The 18,293-nt window shown below is 56.7% G+C and overlaps 1 protein-coding gene across 4 annotated transcripts in view; it reads left to right on the forward strand.

The window, feature by feature from the left end:
- The first annotated feature begins 14,026 nt into the window (after positions 1–14,026).
- Positions 14,027–18,293, forward strand: part of DENND2C (DENN domain containing 2C) — a 38,491-nt gene continuing 34,224 nt past the window's right edge. Inside the window, exon 1 of one of the 4 annotated variants that reach the window (XM_075910395.1) lies at positions 14,027–14,145. The gene's annotated coding sequence lies outside the window, so the exon portion shown is untranslated. Of the gene's footprint in view, positions 14,258–14,793; positions 14,940–17,037; positions 17,395–18,293 lie in introns of those variants that run through there. The other 3 variants (XM_075910397.1, XM_075910398.1, XM_075910399.1) reach the window with 3 other exon arrangements.

Below are 18,293 nucleotides of genomic sequence, written 5' to 3' on the forward strand. Positions count from 1 at the left end.
CCCGCCCCCATCGCCTACACCAGGGCTACTCAACTTTGGAAGCCCCGGGGCCACAGTGATACTCTCAGCACATGCCGAAGGCTGCCACTTAAGTGAGGTTGCTTATAGAAGCAAATATATGCAAATAGCTTCTTTCAGACATTGCCCCTGCGCTCCCGGCACCTCCTCCCTGGGGGCTAGAAACGCCGCCACCCTGCACCCGTCTGTTCCAGCCGGCCCGGCCGCTTGCGTCTCAGTGCTCACCCCGCCTGGGAGAGGCCTCGCCGCTGTGCAGCGTGTTCCCAGGGGATCCCACCCGCGGGCTGCGTGTTGAGCCCCGCATCAACCCCAAGCACCCCGAGGGCCGCAAACAAACGGGCCGCATGAGCCCCATGGGCCGCGTGTTGCATAGCCCTGGTCTAACGCATCGCTGGTTTCTTTCGCCGGCGTCCTGAACACCCCCATAAGCAAGGAAGGACCTGCGGCCATAGCCCACCCTCATTAGCACTGGCAGCCTCGGCACAGGCACAGGCTCCCATTGTGATGGGCGCTGCCCAGCCAGAGAAGGGCTCATCACTCCCTGTCCTAAAGGGAGCGCGTTGCAGGGCTGCGCCAGAGGGCAGCTTGTCAAGAACGGAGAAGTGACTCGTGGGTGAGTAGTTCAGAAAGTGCAGCATGGGTGAAAACGTGCGTTAGGGAAGGAAGAGCTTCCTGGCCTATGGGAGTGGAAGCCGACAATGAAGTATTGGTGTCGTTAGCAGACAGCCATGACGGGGCGGAACGGCAGGACGGCGGGCCTGTCCTTTGGATTCAGTGCCCAAATGTTGCCATCTGGTGGCTTTGGGTGTAACTGCTCTTACATGGGTGGAACGTAAAACCCACGGCTGGTCCTGTGGCACTGTAGAGACCAGCAAAAATATACACAGTGCGTCTACACAGCAACGTTATTTCGGAATAGGGGGCGGCTTATTTCGGTGTTTGTAACCTCGTTCCACGAGGAATAGCGCCTCTTCCAAAATGGCGGTTTCGGAATAGCACCCGTGTAGGCAGGGCGGCTGCAGTTATTCCGAAACAAGGGGCCTCCAGCCCCGCTCAAGGTGCCCTGCTGGCCGCTCTGGCCACACTGAGCCAAACTCTGGAGTCCCCTTCCCCTGGAGCCCCTAAAGCTGCAGCCTCAGGGGAAAGGGCTTGTGGCAGACAGGAAGCCCTGACAGCCCTGAGCTGCCTAGGAGCTGCCACAATGGGTTCAGGCACAAGGTGCCTCTGTGGCTCTCACCCAGCCCTACACTGCTCCCAGGAGCCTGCCTGGGGCCAAAAGAGACACCTGCCCCCCTGGCCTGGCATGGAGAGCCTGGACCTTATTGAGAACTTCCAGGGTCTCTGCACCTGGCACAGGAACGCTGATGTCCATGGCCATGTGGCCGACAGCCTGGCCACCAAGGGGCACATCCACACCCAGGAGCAGGTCTGGATGCAAGTTAAAGATCCGCCAGGCATATGCCAGGGCCCGCGAGTGCAGCGCCTGCTCCAGAGCAGAACCCCACACGTGCCCCTACGCTGAGGACCTGAACTGCATCTTGGGGGGTAGGGCAGTCCCTTCCTCCCCCCCCCCCCGATAGTGACTCAGGGCTCGAGACGCCCAGCATCATCCTCCCAGGGGACAGAGATGTGGAGGAGGAGGAAAAAGAGGAGGAGCCGGACAAATCGAGCTCTGTCGCTCTCCTGCCCCTGGAGCCAGTACCCCACACTCTGGACATGTCCCAGGCATTGTCCGAGGCAGGCACGTTAGGTGAGTGCCATTGTAACTGCCACTGGGCACATGTGAGCCTGGGACCTGTGGTGCTTAGCATAGGAGCCTCTCCCCTGTTGAGCTAAAAGCCAGCTGGCTCCCAGCCCAGCTGCAGGTACAGGTGCCTTGTTCTTGTCCGTCGCTGTGGTCGAGGTGCCACTGCACGGGTCAGTGAACCACACTAGGGGCTACGTCTACACTGGCGTGATCTCACGCAAAAACTCTTCCACAAGAGAGCGTCTGCACTGGCATGTGCTTTTGCGCAAGAGCATCCATGCCAGTGTGGACGCTCTCTTGCGCAATAAACTCCGATGGCCGTTTTAACTGTCGGCCTTTCTTGCGCAAGAAATTCCTGGTGCCTGTCTACACTGGCCTCTTCTGGAAGAGCTCTTGCACAAAAGGGCTTAATCCTGAGCAGGAGCGTCAGAGTTCTGGTGCAAGAAGCCCTGATTTCATACAGTAGAGTGTCAGTTTACTTGTGCAAGAACACGTGGCCAGTGTCGACAGGCAGCAAGTTTTTGCGCAAGATCACACCAGTATAGACACAGACTAGGAGTGTGGCTTACACCAGCATGCTCCCTACACACACAGTGGAGGGGGCAGGCAGCAAGGGGCAGCTGCATGCCCCTCACTCGGCCTTTGTGGCATGGGGATCACGCAGCAACCTGTGCACACGGCCCCAGCAGGCTGCACCAGAGGTCCCTTGTGCTATTGGTCACGGGGTGTCTGGAGAGGCCGGCCATGCTCCTGACATGGGGCGGGACACGAGGTGGGGCACCCTCCCTCTACTGGCCCCGCTAGGAGGCCGGGGCCTTGGAGACACGCAGGCACACCCCTCAGCAGTGCTGCACACGGCACATGGGCATGCCCGCCCTCTCGGGGCAGCACCCACTCCCGGGGACAGTGCAGCACAGGAGAGTCTGCCGCTCACACACTCCTCCCCCTGCCCCCTGCCCCCCTCTCCCGCAGCGGGCAGGGATACACGTTCTCTCCCTGTGGGACGCCGCCACTGCCGGACCTGGCGTGTGCGTGGTGGGGAGGGCAGCCCACCCACCCCATGGCCTCCCACCCACCTGCGGAGCCCGATCTGGCCGGCACCTTCCCAGACCTGCTTGTCCCAGGATATGGGGGTAGTGTGGCTCCCCCCAGGGACATCGGAGCCCTTGCAGGAAAGGGCCACTGGCCAGAGCACACATGGCCTTGCTCCAAGCACAGCACCTTCCTCTGAGCTGAGAACTGTCACGCTCAGCTCACAGATGAGGGTGAGGCTTCGGGCAGTGTCCCCTGGGATGAGTGACCGTCCCTCTGCTCTCCACAGCCGGACCAGCTGCGAGAAGGGGCCATCGACGACACCCGAGGGACCCGCAGGCACCGGAGACCCAGGGACGAGTTCCAGAGGGAGCCCCTCACGGCACTCCGATCCCTGGAGCAGACCCTGGGCTGCAGAAAGACATTCAGCTGCGGCAAGATGCCTGGCGGGAGATGCTGGAGCAGGGCTGCACCATGTGCGCGGCCGTTCAATCCCTGCTTGCCAGCATGCTGCCCGCGACTGCTCTCACTCCTGCTTCTCCAACCACCCCTTTCCCCGTGGCCACCGCACCTGTGGCCGTGGGATCCCCAAAGCCGGGTGCCACTCCCGCCCCATCCCTGAACCTCTTCTCACCCCTCCCAAGGCTCTCATTCCCCCACCCATCCCCTCCCAGGGTCTTTCCCCAGTTACTTCTACCCCAAATAAAAAATCAGAATTTATTTTTTCTGTTTTATTGTCCCCGCAGGGGAAGGGCAAAGGCGGGAGGGAGGGGTGTGGGAGGAAAGGCAAAGAGGGGCGATGCACAGGCCCCTAGTGGGGAGGCCCAGGGGAGTGTCACTGGGGTCCTTGTGAGAAACTCTCCCTCAGGGCCTCCTGGAGATGCTTGACCCCTCGATGGGCCTGCCAGATGGCAGCTGTGCAAAGGCCCTGCCAATCCGGTCAGCCTCTGCCCCCCCACCTGGCAGGAATGCCTCCCTCTTCCTCTCATAAATAGTGTGCGCACAAATCATATGGCCACCATGTGGGGGATGGTCCGTTCGCCAATGTCCAGCCGGGTGATGGGGCATCGGAACCGCATCTTCAGACCCAAAGGCGCTCTCCATCACTGAGCTGGTGGTCAGGCTGGCTGGTGTAGGGTTTCCTGGGTCAGGGCAAGAGAGGGTAGGCCACGTCCCCCACCATGCACATCGGCATGTCCACGTCCCCGACCCTGATGGTGCAACTGGGGGAAAAACTTCCAGCATGCGGCTTCTCAAACACGCTCATGTGCTGGAAGACGTGGGTGTTGTGCGCCTTCCCCAACGTATCTGGCCATGATCGTCCATGACGGCCTGCAGGCCCATCAACAAGTTCCCCTTCCGGTTTCTATACACAGCTCTCCAGTGGTCGGGGGATGCAGGTGCTCCTGTCAGTAGCCCCCTGCAGTTGGGGAAGCCGGTGATGATGGCATCCACATCGCCAAGGCTGATGACCCTGCACAGCAGGACAGTGTTGATGGCCCTCACCACCCATAGAAAGAGCCAAAAAAACAGCATCACAAGGGGGCCACGGCCCTTGGAAGGTCCCTGAGCCCAAGTCCCCCTCCCCCCAGCAGGAGCAACCCCCCCCCCCCACTTACCCCATCCCCCACCAGGGCTTTGTGAAGGTGGGACTGAAAAACCTCCCGGGGAGGGGGCTTGCACCACCCCCACCCTAGGGAGCCCCATTCCCGCAGTCCACTCCCCTCCTGGGACGATAGCCCGAGGGCACCAGACCTGAATGACCAGGGCCCTGACGGCCGATCTCCCCATGCTGAACTGGTTCTCCACGGAGCGGTAGCTGTCTGGGCTGAAGAGCTTCCACAGGGTGATGGCGACCTGCTTCTGGAGGGGGGGCAGGTCACATGTGAGTGTCCTGTCGCCTGAGGGCAGGAAGGACAGAGCTCCAGAGAGGCCTCCTTCCTCATCCCGAAATTCTGGAGCCACTGCTGGTTGCCCACTGCTCCGTGACGAGCCGGTCCCTCCAGTCGGTGCTGGTGTCCAGAGCACCAGAGGCGGCAGGGCACAGTGTGCAGGGGAGGCTGGGCGGGACCCAGCAGCATGAGCTGCGCCTGCAGAGAGCCGAGGAGGATCTCCAAGCTGATCAGTGGGTTGGGATCCTGCAGGAACTGCTGCTTGAGGTGCACCCCCAATTGCAATAGCCGTAGACTGCCCAGAGGCAGCTCCTGCACCATAGCTGGATTGCAGAGTGTCCACAAGGGCACCCGGAGCAGGCAGAGGAATGGGTTTGCTGCCCCTCCAGGTGGTAGGTAAAGGAAAAAAGCCTGAGACGCGGCTGTCCAGGGGGTCCCGTTAAGCATGAGCTTCAGCTAGCCTCAGGCAGCGGCCATGGGCAGTGAGCGCTGTCCTGGAGTGTGACTCAGCGTCCAATCAGTGTGGGCGCTCTGTTTCAAAATAGCCCAGCACTATTTCACTAGGTATGTCTACACTACAAAGTTAATTAGAACTAACGGACATTAGTTCGAATTAACTTTGCTAGGCGCTACACTAGCAAACCGCTAGTTGGAACTTAATTCAAACTAGGTAAACCTCATTCCACGAGGACTAACGCCTAATTCGAATTAAGTAGTTCGGATTAAGGGCTGTGTAGCCCCTTAATTCAAACTAGTGGGAGGCTAGCCCTCCCCAGCTTTCCCTGGTGGCCACTCTGGGCACCACCAGGGAAACTCGTCTGCCCCCCTCCCGGCCCCGGACCCCTTAAAGGGGCACGGGCTGGTTACGGTGCCCGTACCAGGTGCAAGCCTGCCAGCACCCAGCCAGCAGACCCTGCACCTGGCACGGCACGAACCAGCCACCCGCTGCCACCCAGCCCTCCGCCTCTTCCCAGGACCAGGCTGGCGGCTCCCGGGAGCTTACCCAGGACCGCAAGAGGCGGGCGCCCGCCTGGTCCAGTGCAGACATCGTGGACCTCGTCCACGACCTCCGCACTAGGCACAGGAAAGTGGCCAGCTAGGGCAGGAGAGCTGCCAGCCCGGCCACCCAGGAGCAGGTGCATGAAAATCAAGGTGGTCCAGTGAGACCCCCGACCCTGAGCCCTGAGCTTACAATGGCCGTCCTGGGTCAGACCAAAGGTCCATCTAGCCCAGTAACCTGTCTGCCGACAGCAGCCAACCCTAGGGACCCTGGAGGGGATGGACCGAAGACAGTGACCAAGCCATTTGTCTCGTGCCATCCCTCTCCAGCCTTCCACAAACCTTGGGCAGGGACACCACTCCTACCCCCTGGCTAATACCACTCCATGGAACCAACCTCCATGAATTGATCTCACTTCCCTTTAAACTCTGTTCTAGTTCTAGCCTTCACAGAAGCAAGGAGTTCCACAGGTTGACTATTTGCTTTGTGAAGAAGAACTTTCTGTTATTAGTTTGAAGCCTGCTACCCATTCCTTTCCTTTGGTGTCCTCTAGCCCTTCTATTAGGGGAACTAATGAAGAACTTTTCTTTATGCACCACTCGTGCTTTTATAGACCTCTGTCATATCCCCCCTCAGTCTCCTCTTTTCTAAGCTGAGAAGTCCCAGTCTCTTTAGCCTGTCTTCATATGGGACCTGTTCCTGATCATTTTAGTTGCCCTTCCCTCTCCCACCCTCTCTCTTCCCCTCTCCCACCTCCTTTTCCCAGTCTCCCCGAGTTTTGTTCAATAAAGAGAATTTCTATTTTTGAACACGTGTCCTTTATTTTGTACATCAGGAAGGGGGGCTAGGGAGGGGTAAGTGGAAGGGGGTGAGGGAGGAATGGGGTACGAGCCCCCGATGGAGAGGACTGGGGTGGCTCTGCGGGCTCCTCGGGGTGGAAGCTCTCCTGCAGCCCCCCGATTGACCCCCCTCCCCGGATGGCAGCCTGTGGCAAGTGCAGCTGGGCTGATGGCTGAGTGCTGATATGCCAAGTGTGGGCACTCAGGGCACTCCAAGCCAGGACTGCTTTGCTGTCCCTCATCGAGTTAGACAAGCGAGCAGGGAACCCCTGAGAACTGTCTGTCCGGGGTGGGGGTCGGGTCCCTTTAAGCACAGCCCTGAGACAGCAGCTCCACACTCTAAGTCCTACTCTGATGCCCTGCCGGCACTGCTTCCGGCCAGCCTTAAGCCCGGTTCAGGGTCCACTCAATGTGGACATGCTAGTTCAAATTAGCAAAACGCTAATTCAAACTAGTTTTTAGGTCTAGATGTGCTAGTTCGAATTAGCTTAGTTCAAATTAACTAATTTGAATTAAGTTAGTTCAAATTAGTGCTGTAGTGTAGACATACCCCCAGCTTCTGGTGCGGAGAGGCTCTTTTGAATGAAGATATTGGAGTGTTCCTTCCAGATTAGCTTATTCCAAAATCAGCTGCTTTTGCGGAAAAACTTGCCAGCTGTCTACACTGGCTGCTTGAATTTCTGCAAGAACACTGACGATCTCATGTAAGAAATCAGTGCATCTTGCGGAAATACTGTGCTGCTCCCGTTTGGGCAAAAGTCCTTTTGCGCAAGAGGGCCAGTGTAGACAGCTCAGATTTGTTTTGCGCAAAAAAGCCCCAATCGTGAAAATGGCCATCGGGGCTTTTTTGGGCAAAAGCGCGCCTAGATTGCGGAAAAGCGTCCGTGCCAATCTAGACGCTCTGTTCCGCACATGCTTTGAACGGAAAAACTTTTCCGTTAAAAGCATTTGTGGAAAATCCTGCCAGTCTAGATGTAGCCAGTGTGTGCAGTGTAGCTGTAGCCAGAGAGAGTAGCACGAGCTTTTGTGGGCAAAACGCACTTCCCCAGATGAGACAGGCCTGCATTTACTTGAACCAGCAGAGGCCCCAACTAGGAAGCACACAATGAAACCAGCTCATCTTTCAAGCACCCACAAGTAAATGCTCCCACCCCTGATTCTGAACCCCGCAGGACACTGGCTGCCCGTGGCCCTGTCTTGGGGCCCTGGTTTGTTTCGCTGGACTGTGGAACTGGATTTCCCTCCAGAGAACTAGCTCTAGAGCAGCTGGACAGTGTCAGAAGCTGGTAGATAGTAATGTGGTCCCATAGGCAGGGCTGGCCTTAAGCCGATTCGGCCAATCTGGCCGAATCAGGCCCTGCGCCTAAGGGGTCCCCGCGCCCCTGAACCCAGAAGTGCCGGCGAGTTACAGAGCCGGGGGCTCTGCTCCAGCAATATGTGGAGCTGGGTCTGTCCCCCGGCTCTCCCTGGAGCGGGCCCTGGCCCCCACCCCCCCCGTCCTCCCACCCCGCTTCCTTATGACACTCTTTTAGATACTTGAAAGGTGCTCTCATGTCCCTTTTCGATCTTCTCTTTTCCAAGGTAAACAAGCCCAATTCCTTCAGCCTTGCCTCAGAGCTCATGTTCTCTAGACCTTTCATCATTTGTGTTCATCTTCTCTGGACTTTCTCCAGTTTCTCCTCATTTCCTGAAATGTGGAGCCCAGAACTGGACATGATACTCCAGCTGGGGCCTAATGTAGATGGCTCATTCCCTGCCTAGGGGACGTGAGACTGGGCGGGTTAATTTCCAGTCCTCCTGTTTATTCTTTTCCTAAGCCAGGAGGGCACAGTAGTTTCGATGGCGGCTCTGCAGGAAGGCTGCCCGCACTGCCCTCTGCCTGAAACCTTGTGCAGGTGTTAAACCTTGTGCAGGTGTCCAGCCCACCCTAGAGGTGGCTGCATTTCAGCGTGCCTGAAGCAACACAGCACCAGCAATGGACAGGAGAATGGCTCCCGGGCAAGGCTTACTCATGACTGCTTCAGTCCCATTGGCTGGGCCTCAGCCTCTTTCCTTTTACTCCCCTGGTTTGCAATGGGGCTGTAGACTCTGGGGGAGAGGGCTGGAGACAGGCAGAGGTGTCTCCCTGCGGCAGATGTAGACACATCTCTATATTAATCATTCTCTCATTGAAGTTTTTAGCTTTGTAGTGAGTGCTTTTACATGGAATGAGGCAGAGATTGTCCCTGTGGGGTGAATGAGGTGGGAATGGCTAAGGCGGAAGGTGAGCACCTCCGGCCAGTTGCAGAGGTTGGAGAGGGGATGGAAGCCAGATCCAAGATCAATGAGCCCTGGGAAGTGGGCCCATTGAAAGGAGACTGGACCTGTGGATGCCGTGGGGGTCAGCAGCAAGGGCCTGCTTTGGGAAGCCCCCTCTTTGGAGGTGAATGTGGCAGCATTGAGACATCACCCAGAAGCCGGCGCCCCAGACACTAACTGCAGATTCATGGGACGGCTCTCACAGATCTTGCACATGCATAAGATGATAGATCTGCAGGGGCGGGGGGTGGCGTAGTGAGGGGGCCGGAGGGGTCAGTTGCCCCTGGGAGAAAAATAATATAAAATTTAGTTAAAAATAGATGTCACGTTTTTAAAAGGAATACTGTATCTCCTGCCTTTTGTCTATTTTTTTCTCTTTAGGCCCCCAGTTAAAATTTTCAAAAGCACTTGAGTGACTAAAGTCATTTTTGAAAATTGGACTTGGAAATCTAAGCTCAGATTTTCAAAGGTAATTAAGCTCCTAAAGAGACAGTTGCCAACTCGGATCTTCAAAGATATCTATCTGATCTTTAGTGATAGAAATGTAGCCGTGTTAGTCTGGTGTAGCTGAAACAAAATACAGGACTATGTAGCACTTAAAGCTCATCATCTAATAAACCATTGTGTTAGTCTTTAAAGTGCTACATAGTCCTGTATTTTGTTTTAACGGATCTTTACACACCTTTGAAAATCTGATCATAAGTGGCCTAGTCAGTTCTGAACGTGAGCTATAGGAACTCTAATTCCTTCAGGCTTTTTTTTTTTTTATTTGAACATTTATCTACACTAATTCTCCTCCTTTTGCTTGCACTATCCAATAAATGAATAGATCAAAATTATAGGTGCTTTGTGAATATGCTGACTTGAGAGTGGAAAGATTTCATATTGTCATGTATGATTCCTGGTAACCCAGCTCAAATATGAAAAACTAGGTTGATACCTGTTCATATCAGGAGCTGTTGAATTCAGTTCACCGTTTTCAGTATCTCATTAAGATGTTTAGTGGAGAAGATATTGGTTTGTTTTTTTTATTTATACTATGGGCAAAGCATGGGCTCACAAGAATTCCTCCATTGTTTTATCATGAGTCTCAAAACATTTGGGCTGCGTCTAGATTGGCATGATTTTGCGCAAAAGTGGCCACTTTTGTGCAAAATCTTGCCGCCTGTCTACACTGGCCGCGAGTATTTGCGCAAGAACACTGGCTTTGTAATCTACAAACTCAGTGGTTCTTGTGCAAATACTCTGATGCTCCCGCTCAGGGATAAGCCCTCTTGCGCAAGAATTCTTGCGCAAGAGGGCCAATGTTGATCAGATCTACTTCTGATGTGATATTTTTGTGTGGTTGTGGTTTGTTGTTAGGGTGCTCAACAAAAAATCCTGAGTGGGGCAGGCCCCACCAAAACGGTTTGAATTGGGTCCTGCACTAAAATGGCCATCGGCGCTTTCTTGCGCAAGAGAGCATCTACACAGGCATGGATGCTTTTGTGCAAAAGCAAATCTTTTGCAGAAAGGCACATGCCAGTATAGATGCTCTCTTGCACAAATACTTTTAACAGAAAAACTTTTCTGTTAAAAGTATTTGCGCAAAATCATGCCAGTCTAGACGCAGCCTTGGTGTTTTTCTAAAGGCCTGGAGTTAATTGGTGTTTTTCTAAAGGCCTGGAGTTAAAGGCGGTCAAAAAGGCAAATAGGATGCTAGGAATTATTAGGAAAGGGATAGAAAATAAGACCCAGAATATCTTACTGCCCCTGAATAAAACTATGGTACGCCCACATCTTGAATACTGTGTACAGATGTGGTCTCCTCACCTCAAAAAAGATATTTTGGCCTTGGAAAGGGTTCAGAAAAGGGCAACTAAAATGATTAGGGGTTTGGAACGGGTCCCATATGAGGAGAGGCTAAAGAGACTAGGACTTTTCAGCTTAGAAAAGAGGAGACTGAGGGGGGATATGATAGAGGTCTATAAAATCATGAGTGGTGTGGAGAGGGCTGATAAAGAAAAGTTATTTATTAGTTCCCATAATAGAAGAACTAGAGGACACCAAATGAAATTAATGGGAAGCAGGTTTAAAACTAATAAAAGGAAGTTCTTCTTCACACAGCGTGTTGTCAACCTGTGGAACTCCTTGCCAGAGAAGGCGGTGAAGGCTAGGACTATAATAGAGTTTAAAGAGAAGCTGGATAAATTCATGGAGGTTAGGTGCATAAAAGGCTATTAGCCAGGGGATAAAATGGCCTCTGTTTGTCAGAGGCTGGAGAGGGATGGCAGGAGACAAATCGCTTGATCATTGTCTTCGGTCAACCCTCTCTGGGGTACCTGGTGCTGGCCACTGTCGGTAGACAGGATACTGGGCTAGATGGACCTTTGGTCTGACCCAGTACGGCCGTTCTTATGTTCTTATGTTCTTATGTAATTGATTATGTAGGAATCTCAGCTTTCATTTAAAAAAAGTTCTCTATACTTCTGGGCCTTACAGCTAAGGAGGAAAGCTTTAAAACATGAACCATAAATACTTAAGAAACAAAAGGCCAATAAAAATCCAACATGTTTTATTTTTAAAAAATCTTATGATTTGTAGACCATTCTCATAACTTTGTGTAGGCGTTCCTTGTGATTTTGGGGTTGGCAATACTGCTTTTTGATTGGTGAACTGAGAGAGGTCTCTCCCTTCAGTTTCCCTTTCCACCCTCCTTTTTTGTCACAGGTCATCAGAGAATCATAGAGACAATGGAGAGTAGGGTGAGTCCATGACTATGGTTAATGACTGGTCAGGGTGACTAACTTTTATCAGCCAGTGGTCTGAATGAGCTATCTACTGCCATCTGCTAATCAACTGTAGGAAAAGGCTTCACGAGCAGACCTTATTTATATAGACAACCTACTTTGCAAACCTACTTTGCCACAGAGGTCAGCAGACACACTTGCTGTGTCAAGGTGATCAATTTTGGCCCTTTTGGGTTGAAATTCACTTAAGACTTGGAGCTGGGAGAATGAAATGTTGTTATCCATATTGTATGATTAAAAGGTAAAAGACCTGAACTTAATATGACCCAGCTTAGGGTCTACCATAACTTGAACACTAAGCAGAGGATAGTGAGTCACATCTAACTGAAAGTCACAGAAGATGGAAACAGGTTTTATTTCTGGTGGTGTAGAGTCTATATGGGAGTTCTCAATTATATCTGACACTTTAATTCCAGTGTTTAAAGGCAGAGCTGACAAGAATCAATTGAGAGTCCTTGTCTTGTCTCAGTGATCGCTTGAGCAAAAATCATTGATAAAACCTTGTGTAGACTGACCTTGGACTCAACATGCAGGCAGTGTGTTGAAGGGCAGTGCAAAAGAGGCAGTGGTGGTGAGGTACCATATTACCTAGTGAAATCATTAGTGCTGAAATCACTAAGGACTGGAATTTGACCACAGAACTGACACGTTCTTAACAAAGATTCCATTTTTTGCTATTTAAAAAGTAAATCAATGTAACAGAAAACTGCAACGCTCTCTGGTAACTTTTTAAAAATCAAACTTTAAACTTTATTGAAAAAATTGGCTAGTTTGCAATTGAAAATATTTGACCTAATAAGGCAACTGATTTAATTTTGTGTAAAATTTTGCATAATAAAGGATGGCATTTTTTTTGAAAATGTTCAACTATATTGCTATACATTTTGATCAGATCTACTTCTGATGTGATATTTGTGTGTGGTTGTGGTTTGTTGTGTGGGTGCTCAACAAAAAATCCTGGGGCGGGGGGCCCGCCAAAACAGTTTGAATTGGGCCCTGCACTTCCTAAAGCTGGCCCTGCCCATAGGGCGTTGAATTGTAACATGTACTCAGCAGTGCTGAGCGCTCCCGTGTTGCTGCACCGGTGCCCAGGACCCTCTACACCCCCCACCCTCCCTTATGTCTCACAGGGGGGTCCCAGTCAGTCCTTTCTTTTAAGCTCGTGAGGCCTGAGGCAGGACCATCCCCCTGGCTGGGTCCTCAGCTGCTGAATTCCGACACTCAGGTGTGAAGGCAGCCAGGCCCTGTGAAGTGGACTTGGCTGTGGCTGCGGGGCGAGGACACACCACACAGATGGGCACTGACCTGTGGAGCTCAGACACCTACAGCCCATGGTGTGAGCAGCTGGCCAGGCGTGAGGGGTGTGCACGGTGCCGGGGGGGGGGGGGGGAGGTGTGCACAGTGCCGGGGGGGGGGAGGTGTGCACAGTGCCGGGGGGGGAGGTGTGCACGGTGCCGGGGGCGGAGGTGTGCACGGTGCCGGGGGACAATGAGATCCCAGCCTTCCCCAGTTCCCGGGCTACTGTCGGCAGTGGCCAGTTTGTCCCCAGGAGGCAGGCGCTCATGCTCCCCAGGGCAGCCCTGCCTCCTTTGTGCCAAGGTAGCAAGAGGGCCGGGAGCGGCAGGCAGCCTGGCCTGGGGTAGGCAGGGGCTGTTATGTTAATGAGGGCTCCAGTGGCACCTGGGGGTCACATGTTTGGGGGCTTGGCCGCCGAGGGCCCGGTAGCCCAGCTGCAGGCAGGGTGCTGGCAGGTCTGGCTGGGGCACGTTTCCAGAGGCCTGGCTGAGTTGTCTGCTCCCTGCTGGAGCCCTGCATGGGGCTTGTGGGGCGCCCCCCACTCCCTGGCTGCCCCAGAGCCTGGGTGTCACTGCCCCCGCTGGGGGCTAATTCTCATTGCTGCGGCAGTCCCTGCGGGGGGGTGGGGCGGTGGGCAGCCCGGCCGGTGGTGCTGTAACATGGGTGCTTGAGCTGGGAAACGGGGCAGCCCCAGGACACCCTACGGCCTGCAGGACTGTCACGGCCACTGGTGGGTGATCACAGCACGGGGGCATCTGCCTGGGGTCTCCCCGGGGGTCAGAGTGGGGGTCTCCCTGGGGGGGCAGGTCGAGGGCCACACTTCAGGCTGACTGAGACCCCCCCCCATCCTCCTCCCAGCAGCCTGTCAAGGTAGCGGGTGCAAAGTAGCGACCCCTCAGGCTTTGCGGTGTGTGTCCCTTTAAACACAATACAGGACTGTGTAGCACTGTAAAGACTAACAAGATGGTTTATTAGGTGATGAGCTTTCGTGGGCCAGACCCACTGAGGAAGTTAAAGTGCTACACACTCCTGTGTTGTGTTTCAGCTGCGCCAGACTAACCCGGCTGCATTTCTATCACTGTCCCTTTAAAAAGCGGGACGAGGGGCGGGGCCAGGTGTCTGAGTGACGGCCACGCTGCCCAATGGGATGCTGCCCAAATGTATGAAGCTGGAGACGCCCGCGGGCCCCGCGGAGCGGGACCAGAGCAGGGACCGGCCCTGGCGGCGGGGGCAGGTGAGAGCCCGGCCCGGGCGGCCTGTTCCAACACCCGGGGGTCCCGCGGCGCTGCCCGGCCAGGGAGCGCCCCCCTGGTCCGGACGGTGCGGGGCCGGCGCGACGGAGCAGGGTGGGGCAATGGGGCAGGCGCCGGGGGGCGGCGCGGGGCAGTGGGGCCAGGGGGCAGTGCAATGGGGCAGGGGGCGGGGGCCAGGGGGCAGCGCAGTGGGGCAGGGGGCGGCGTGGGGCAGTGCAATAGGGCGGGGGCCAGGGGGCAGGGCGGGGCAGTGGGGCCGGGGGCGGTGGGGCGGGAGCCAGGGGGCAGTGCAATGGGGTAGGGGCCAGGGGGCGGCGCGGGGCAGTGGGGCAAGGGCCAGTGCAATAGGGCAGGGGGCCGGGGGGCGGGGGCCAGTGCAATGGGGGGGGGGCGGGGGCCAGGGGGCAGTGCAATGGGGTAGGGGCCAGGGGGCGGCGCGGGGCAGTGGGGCAAGGGCCAGTGCAATAGGGCAGGGGGCCGTGGGGCGGGGGCCAGGGGGCAGTGCAATGGGGCGGGGGCCAGGGGGCAGTGCAATGGGGCGGGGGCCAGGGGGCAGTGCAATGGGGCGCGGGGCGGTGGGGCCGGGGGCGGCGCGGGGGCGGGGCGGTTGTGGGGCCGGTGCAGGGGGTGTCTGGCGGCTGCTGCCCGCAGCTCCGCGCCTTGCCGGGCCTGCGGACCGAGACTCGCCGCGTGCCGGGCGCGGGTTGCGGGGCCCGCTGCCCCCTTCCCCGCCTCGCGGTCCCGGGGCTGCTCGCGCTGAAAAGCCGCCCCGCGGGTGAGTCCGGCCACATGCTGCCAGGCGGGGGCGGGGCGCGGCCCGGTGACTTTCCTGTGGGCAGGGCCGGGGCCGCCGCTCCCGATGCGCTCTGCCCCGTTCGGCCGGGGGGGGTGCCCCGCCGCTGGCAGTGGCGAGGGGGTTTCTGTGCGGGCCGGGCTCGCGGCCAGCCCTCGCGCTCTGCAGGCTCTGCCCTGTCGCCCGGCCGCACGGGGCTGTTCTACCCAAAGCGGAGCCAGCCAAGTCCCGCAGTTGCTGCCAGTGCGGGTGCGCGTTGCAGTCAGTTCCCTTTGGTTCAGGCTGCAGCTCTGGGGCTGTAGAACGAGGAGTAAAGGTCAGAGCTTAGGTCCCTGGGTCAGTGGCGTTGGCGTTGCCTGGGCATTTCCTGGCTGCCTTGATGCCAGCCATGTCCTCTCTCCAGTACGTGGCTCTTCAAAGCACCAGGAGGTGCTGGGAGAGTGTCCCAAGGGATTTCTGAACCATGGAGTTGTGGCAGATTTCCATGGTGCGCTGTGTGTCTCGGGGGTTGGGTAGAAGACAGGAGGGCAGCGTCTTGGGGTTGTGCACAGGGAAGAGTAGACAGGCTCTTTGCATTGAACGTCTGGGCAGGCTCTGTTTCCCAGACTGGCATGGTGTGGAGGGGACTCAAAGTACCTCAACTGCAGATTTTTGGTCTCTGCATTTTGAAGCTGTTTCACAGCCAAACCAGGAAATGTAGTCATGTAGTCTCGTGACCTCCCATTGTCTTTCGGAGGGAATGACGGCCAAGCGCTTGCTAATGCAGAAACAAAGGAAAAATGCGGGATAAGGTTTTTAAACGGCTTTCAACAGCCCAGTGTGATCCCAGAGGAAAAGTCTGTATTTGCCTGCTTGCTGCAGTCTGACTCCATGCTTCCCTGAGGCAGATGTGCCTGAGCACTGGGCTGCTGCTGCTTCCACGTCATTTAAGGGAGGCGAAGTGCTGTTCTAGCAGGCTGGCCCGCAGTGCTGTGGACAAGTGTGTTCTGCAAAGACTCTTCTCCAGCCTCTAATGCACTGTCACTGGATGGTGGCAGGAACATGGGCGTTAGCAGAGTGGACCAGCCCATGGCACCTCCTCATCCATTCTTCTGAGTCCTACTGGCTGGAATTGGCTGCTTCAGAGGAAGGTGCCAAAGCTCCCCAACGGAGAAGGATAGAAAAACCTGCCCATTGGGGCAGTGTCTGCCTGACACCGTCAGCTGGAGGTGCCTGCCCTGAAGGGGGAGGGGTTCTTGCTGGCTTGGAGCCTGCCTGTCACATTTGCCATTGCTTGTCTTTACTTTTACTTGTTGGGCAGGCCTGGCCCCTGTGGCCTTGTCCCACCTCATGGCTGTGCTAGCTGAGTGCCTGGGCCTGCAGTAGGTGCTTCGCTCCAGCAGAGGCAGGGCAGCCAAGGGACCTGCCCAAGTTGCCTCGGGGTGTCTGTGGTGCAGCAGGAAAGTGAACACAGGTTTGCAGAGTCCCCAGCTAGAGCCCTCGCCCGCTGCCCCATCCGAGAGCCCAAGCCTGTGGGAGCCCTGGCTCTTCCCAGCAGAAGCCCTGGGAGCTGCAGCAGCGTGGTTTCTTCTCCACCGTCTCCCTCAGCCAAGGGGAAGGAAGCCCAGGGCTTTCCCCAAGAGACCAAGCCACTGCAGTGGCAGCCGAGCGCTGCTGGGGCTGTGGGCCAGACAGCGGGGGAAGGAGCCCTAGTCCCAGGCTGCTCTGGGCTTGGCTGCCCTGGGGGAAAGGGCTCTGGGCAGTGGATCGTTCCTCGGGCTGGATGAGGGGAATGCAATCGTGGCTCAGGGCAAGAGACACGGGTGGGGGGATGGGGGTGTGCTGGGACATCCTGGGCTGCAATGACCGGCTCTGTCCTCCTGGGAGATCACTGCTGTTCCTACAAACCCGTCCAACAGTGCAAGTGCCCTTGTAAATGCCGCCGGCTCATGGGTGTCATGCTCCTGCCAGCCCCAGATCTGTTTGCCCTCTGCCTTGTGGAGATGGAGTGGTCAGCCTGAGAGCCGCTCACTAGCCTGCCCTGGGATTCAGCTGTAGCAAACCTTCATGGTCCAGGCCAGCATGTCTGGAAGAGAGAAACCCGCGGTCACTGCTTGGCAAGCTGGCTGCTGCTCTGGCCCCTCTGCCTGGCGCGCTGCCCCGTGTGGGCAGAGCAACAGCACGTGCAGCAAACGCTAGCGCGGGAGACTCGCGTCAGTCTCTCCGGGGGCGGGCGATGGATTAGTTTAAACTTGCTCATGTCTTCCTGTGGGTGAGACCAGTCTCTGCTCTTGGGTTTTTCTCTCCTGTTTTGTCTCAGGCCTTGAATTTTTCCCTTGGCCCAGGAGATGGCTGTACAGTGTCTGCACAAAACAGGTGGCTGCAGAGCTGAATCTTCACCCTGTGCTGAAATCCTTTCCCTTCCCTAGCACGCGGTGGGAGACTGGAGTGAGATCAGGTGAAGCAGCTGTGCAAGGTGACGTTGTAGCCTCTTCTCTGCAGGTCCAGGCAGGTGGACCCTGGGTTCTGGTGGTCACACCCCTCGGCTTGCTCTGACCCCTGGGAACCTCTGTGTGAGGAGCCAGGGCTGGGGGCTGGATCATGGCAGTGTTACCAGGGACGGCTGGCTTCTGGACAGCGGGGCTCGGGGCTCCATGGCAGTGCCAGGGCAGGTTGTGGTTTGGGTTCCATTCTGGTGCTGGGAGGGGTTAATCCCTGTAAAGAGTAGCAGTCGCCTCTGCAGAGACGGTGCCGTGGAGCTCGGGGCATGGCGGGTGGTGGCAGTGAGGCGGCTGCTTGCCATGGTGACGCGAGGGAGGGGTGCGGCCGCTGAGGAAGGCTTGGTGCGGGAAAGGGGCTGGGTTCGTCCTGAGCCGAGGTGGGGAGGGGAGTGGTGGTGGTGGCATCTCTAGGCCGGGATGCTGTAGCGAGTGGCGCGCTAGCAGTGCTCCCTGAGGATGCCAGGGGCTGTGGTGGGCAGCAGGAGGCCAGGGACAGAGTGAAGGATCGGGAAGGGGGATGTGGGTGGGGAGCTCCCAGCCAATGGAGGGAGAGAGACTCGGGGTGGAGGCGGCTGTGGCGTACGTTGTCCCAGAGCAGGAAAGCCCGCCCCCACCAGAGGCCTGTTGTCCCAGAGCAGGAAAGCCCGCCCCCACCAGAGGCCTGTTGTCCCAGAGCAGGAAAGCCCGCCCCCACCAGAGGCCTGTTGTCCCAGAGCAGGAAAGCCCACCCCCACCAGAGGCCTGTTGTCCCAGAGCAGGAAAGCCCGCCCCCACCAGAGGCCTGTTGTCCCAGAGCAGGAAAGCCCGCCCCCACCAGAGGCCTGTTGTCCCAGAGCAGGAAAGCCCGCCCCCACCA

The sequence above is a fragment of the Pelodiscus sinensis genome, chromosome 27, assembly GCF_049634645.1.
Source record: "Pelodiscus sinensis isolate JC-2024 chromosome 27, ASM4963464v1, whole genome shotgun sequence".
NCBI classification, from domain to species: Eukaryota; Metazoa; Chordata; order Testudines; family Trionychidae; genus Pelodiscus; species Pelodiscus sinensis.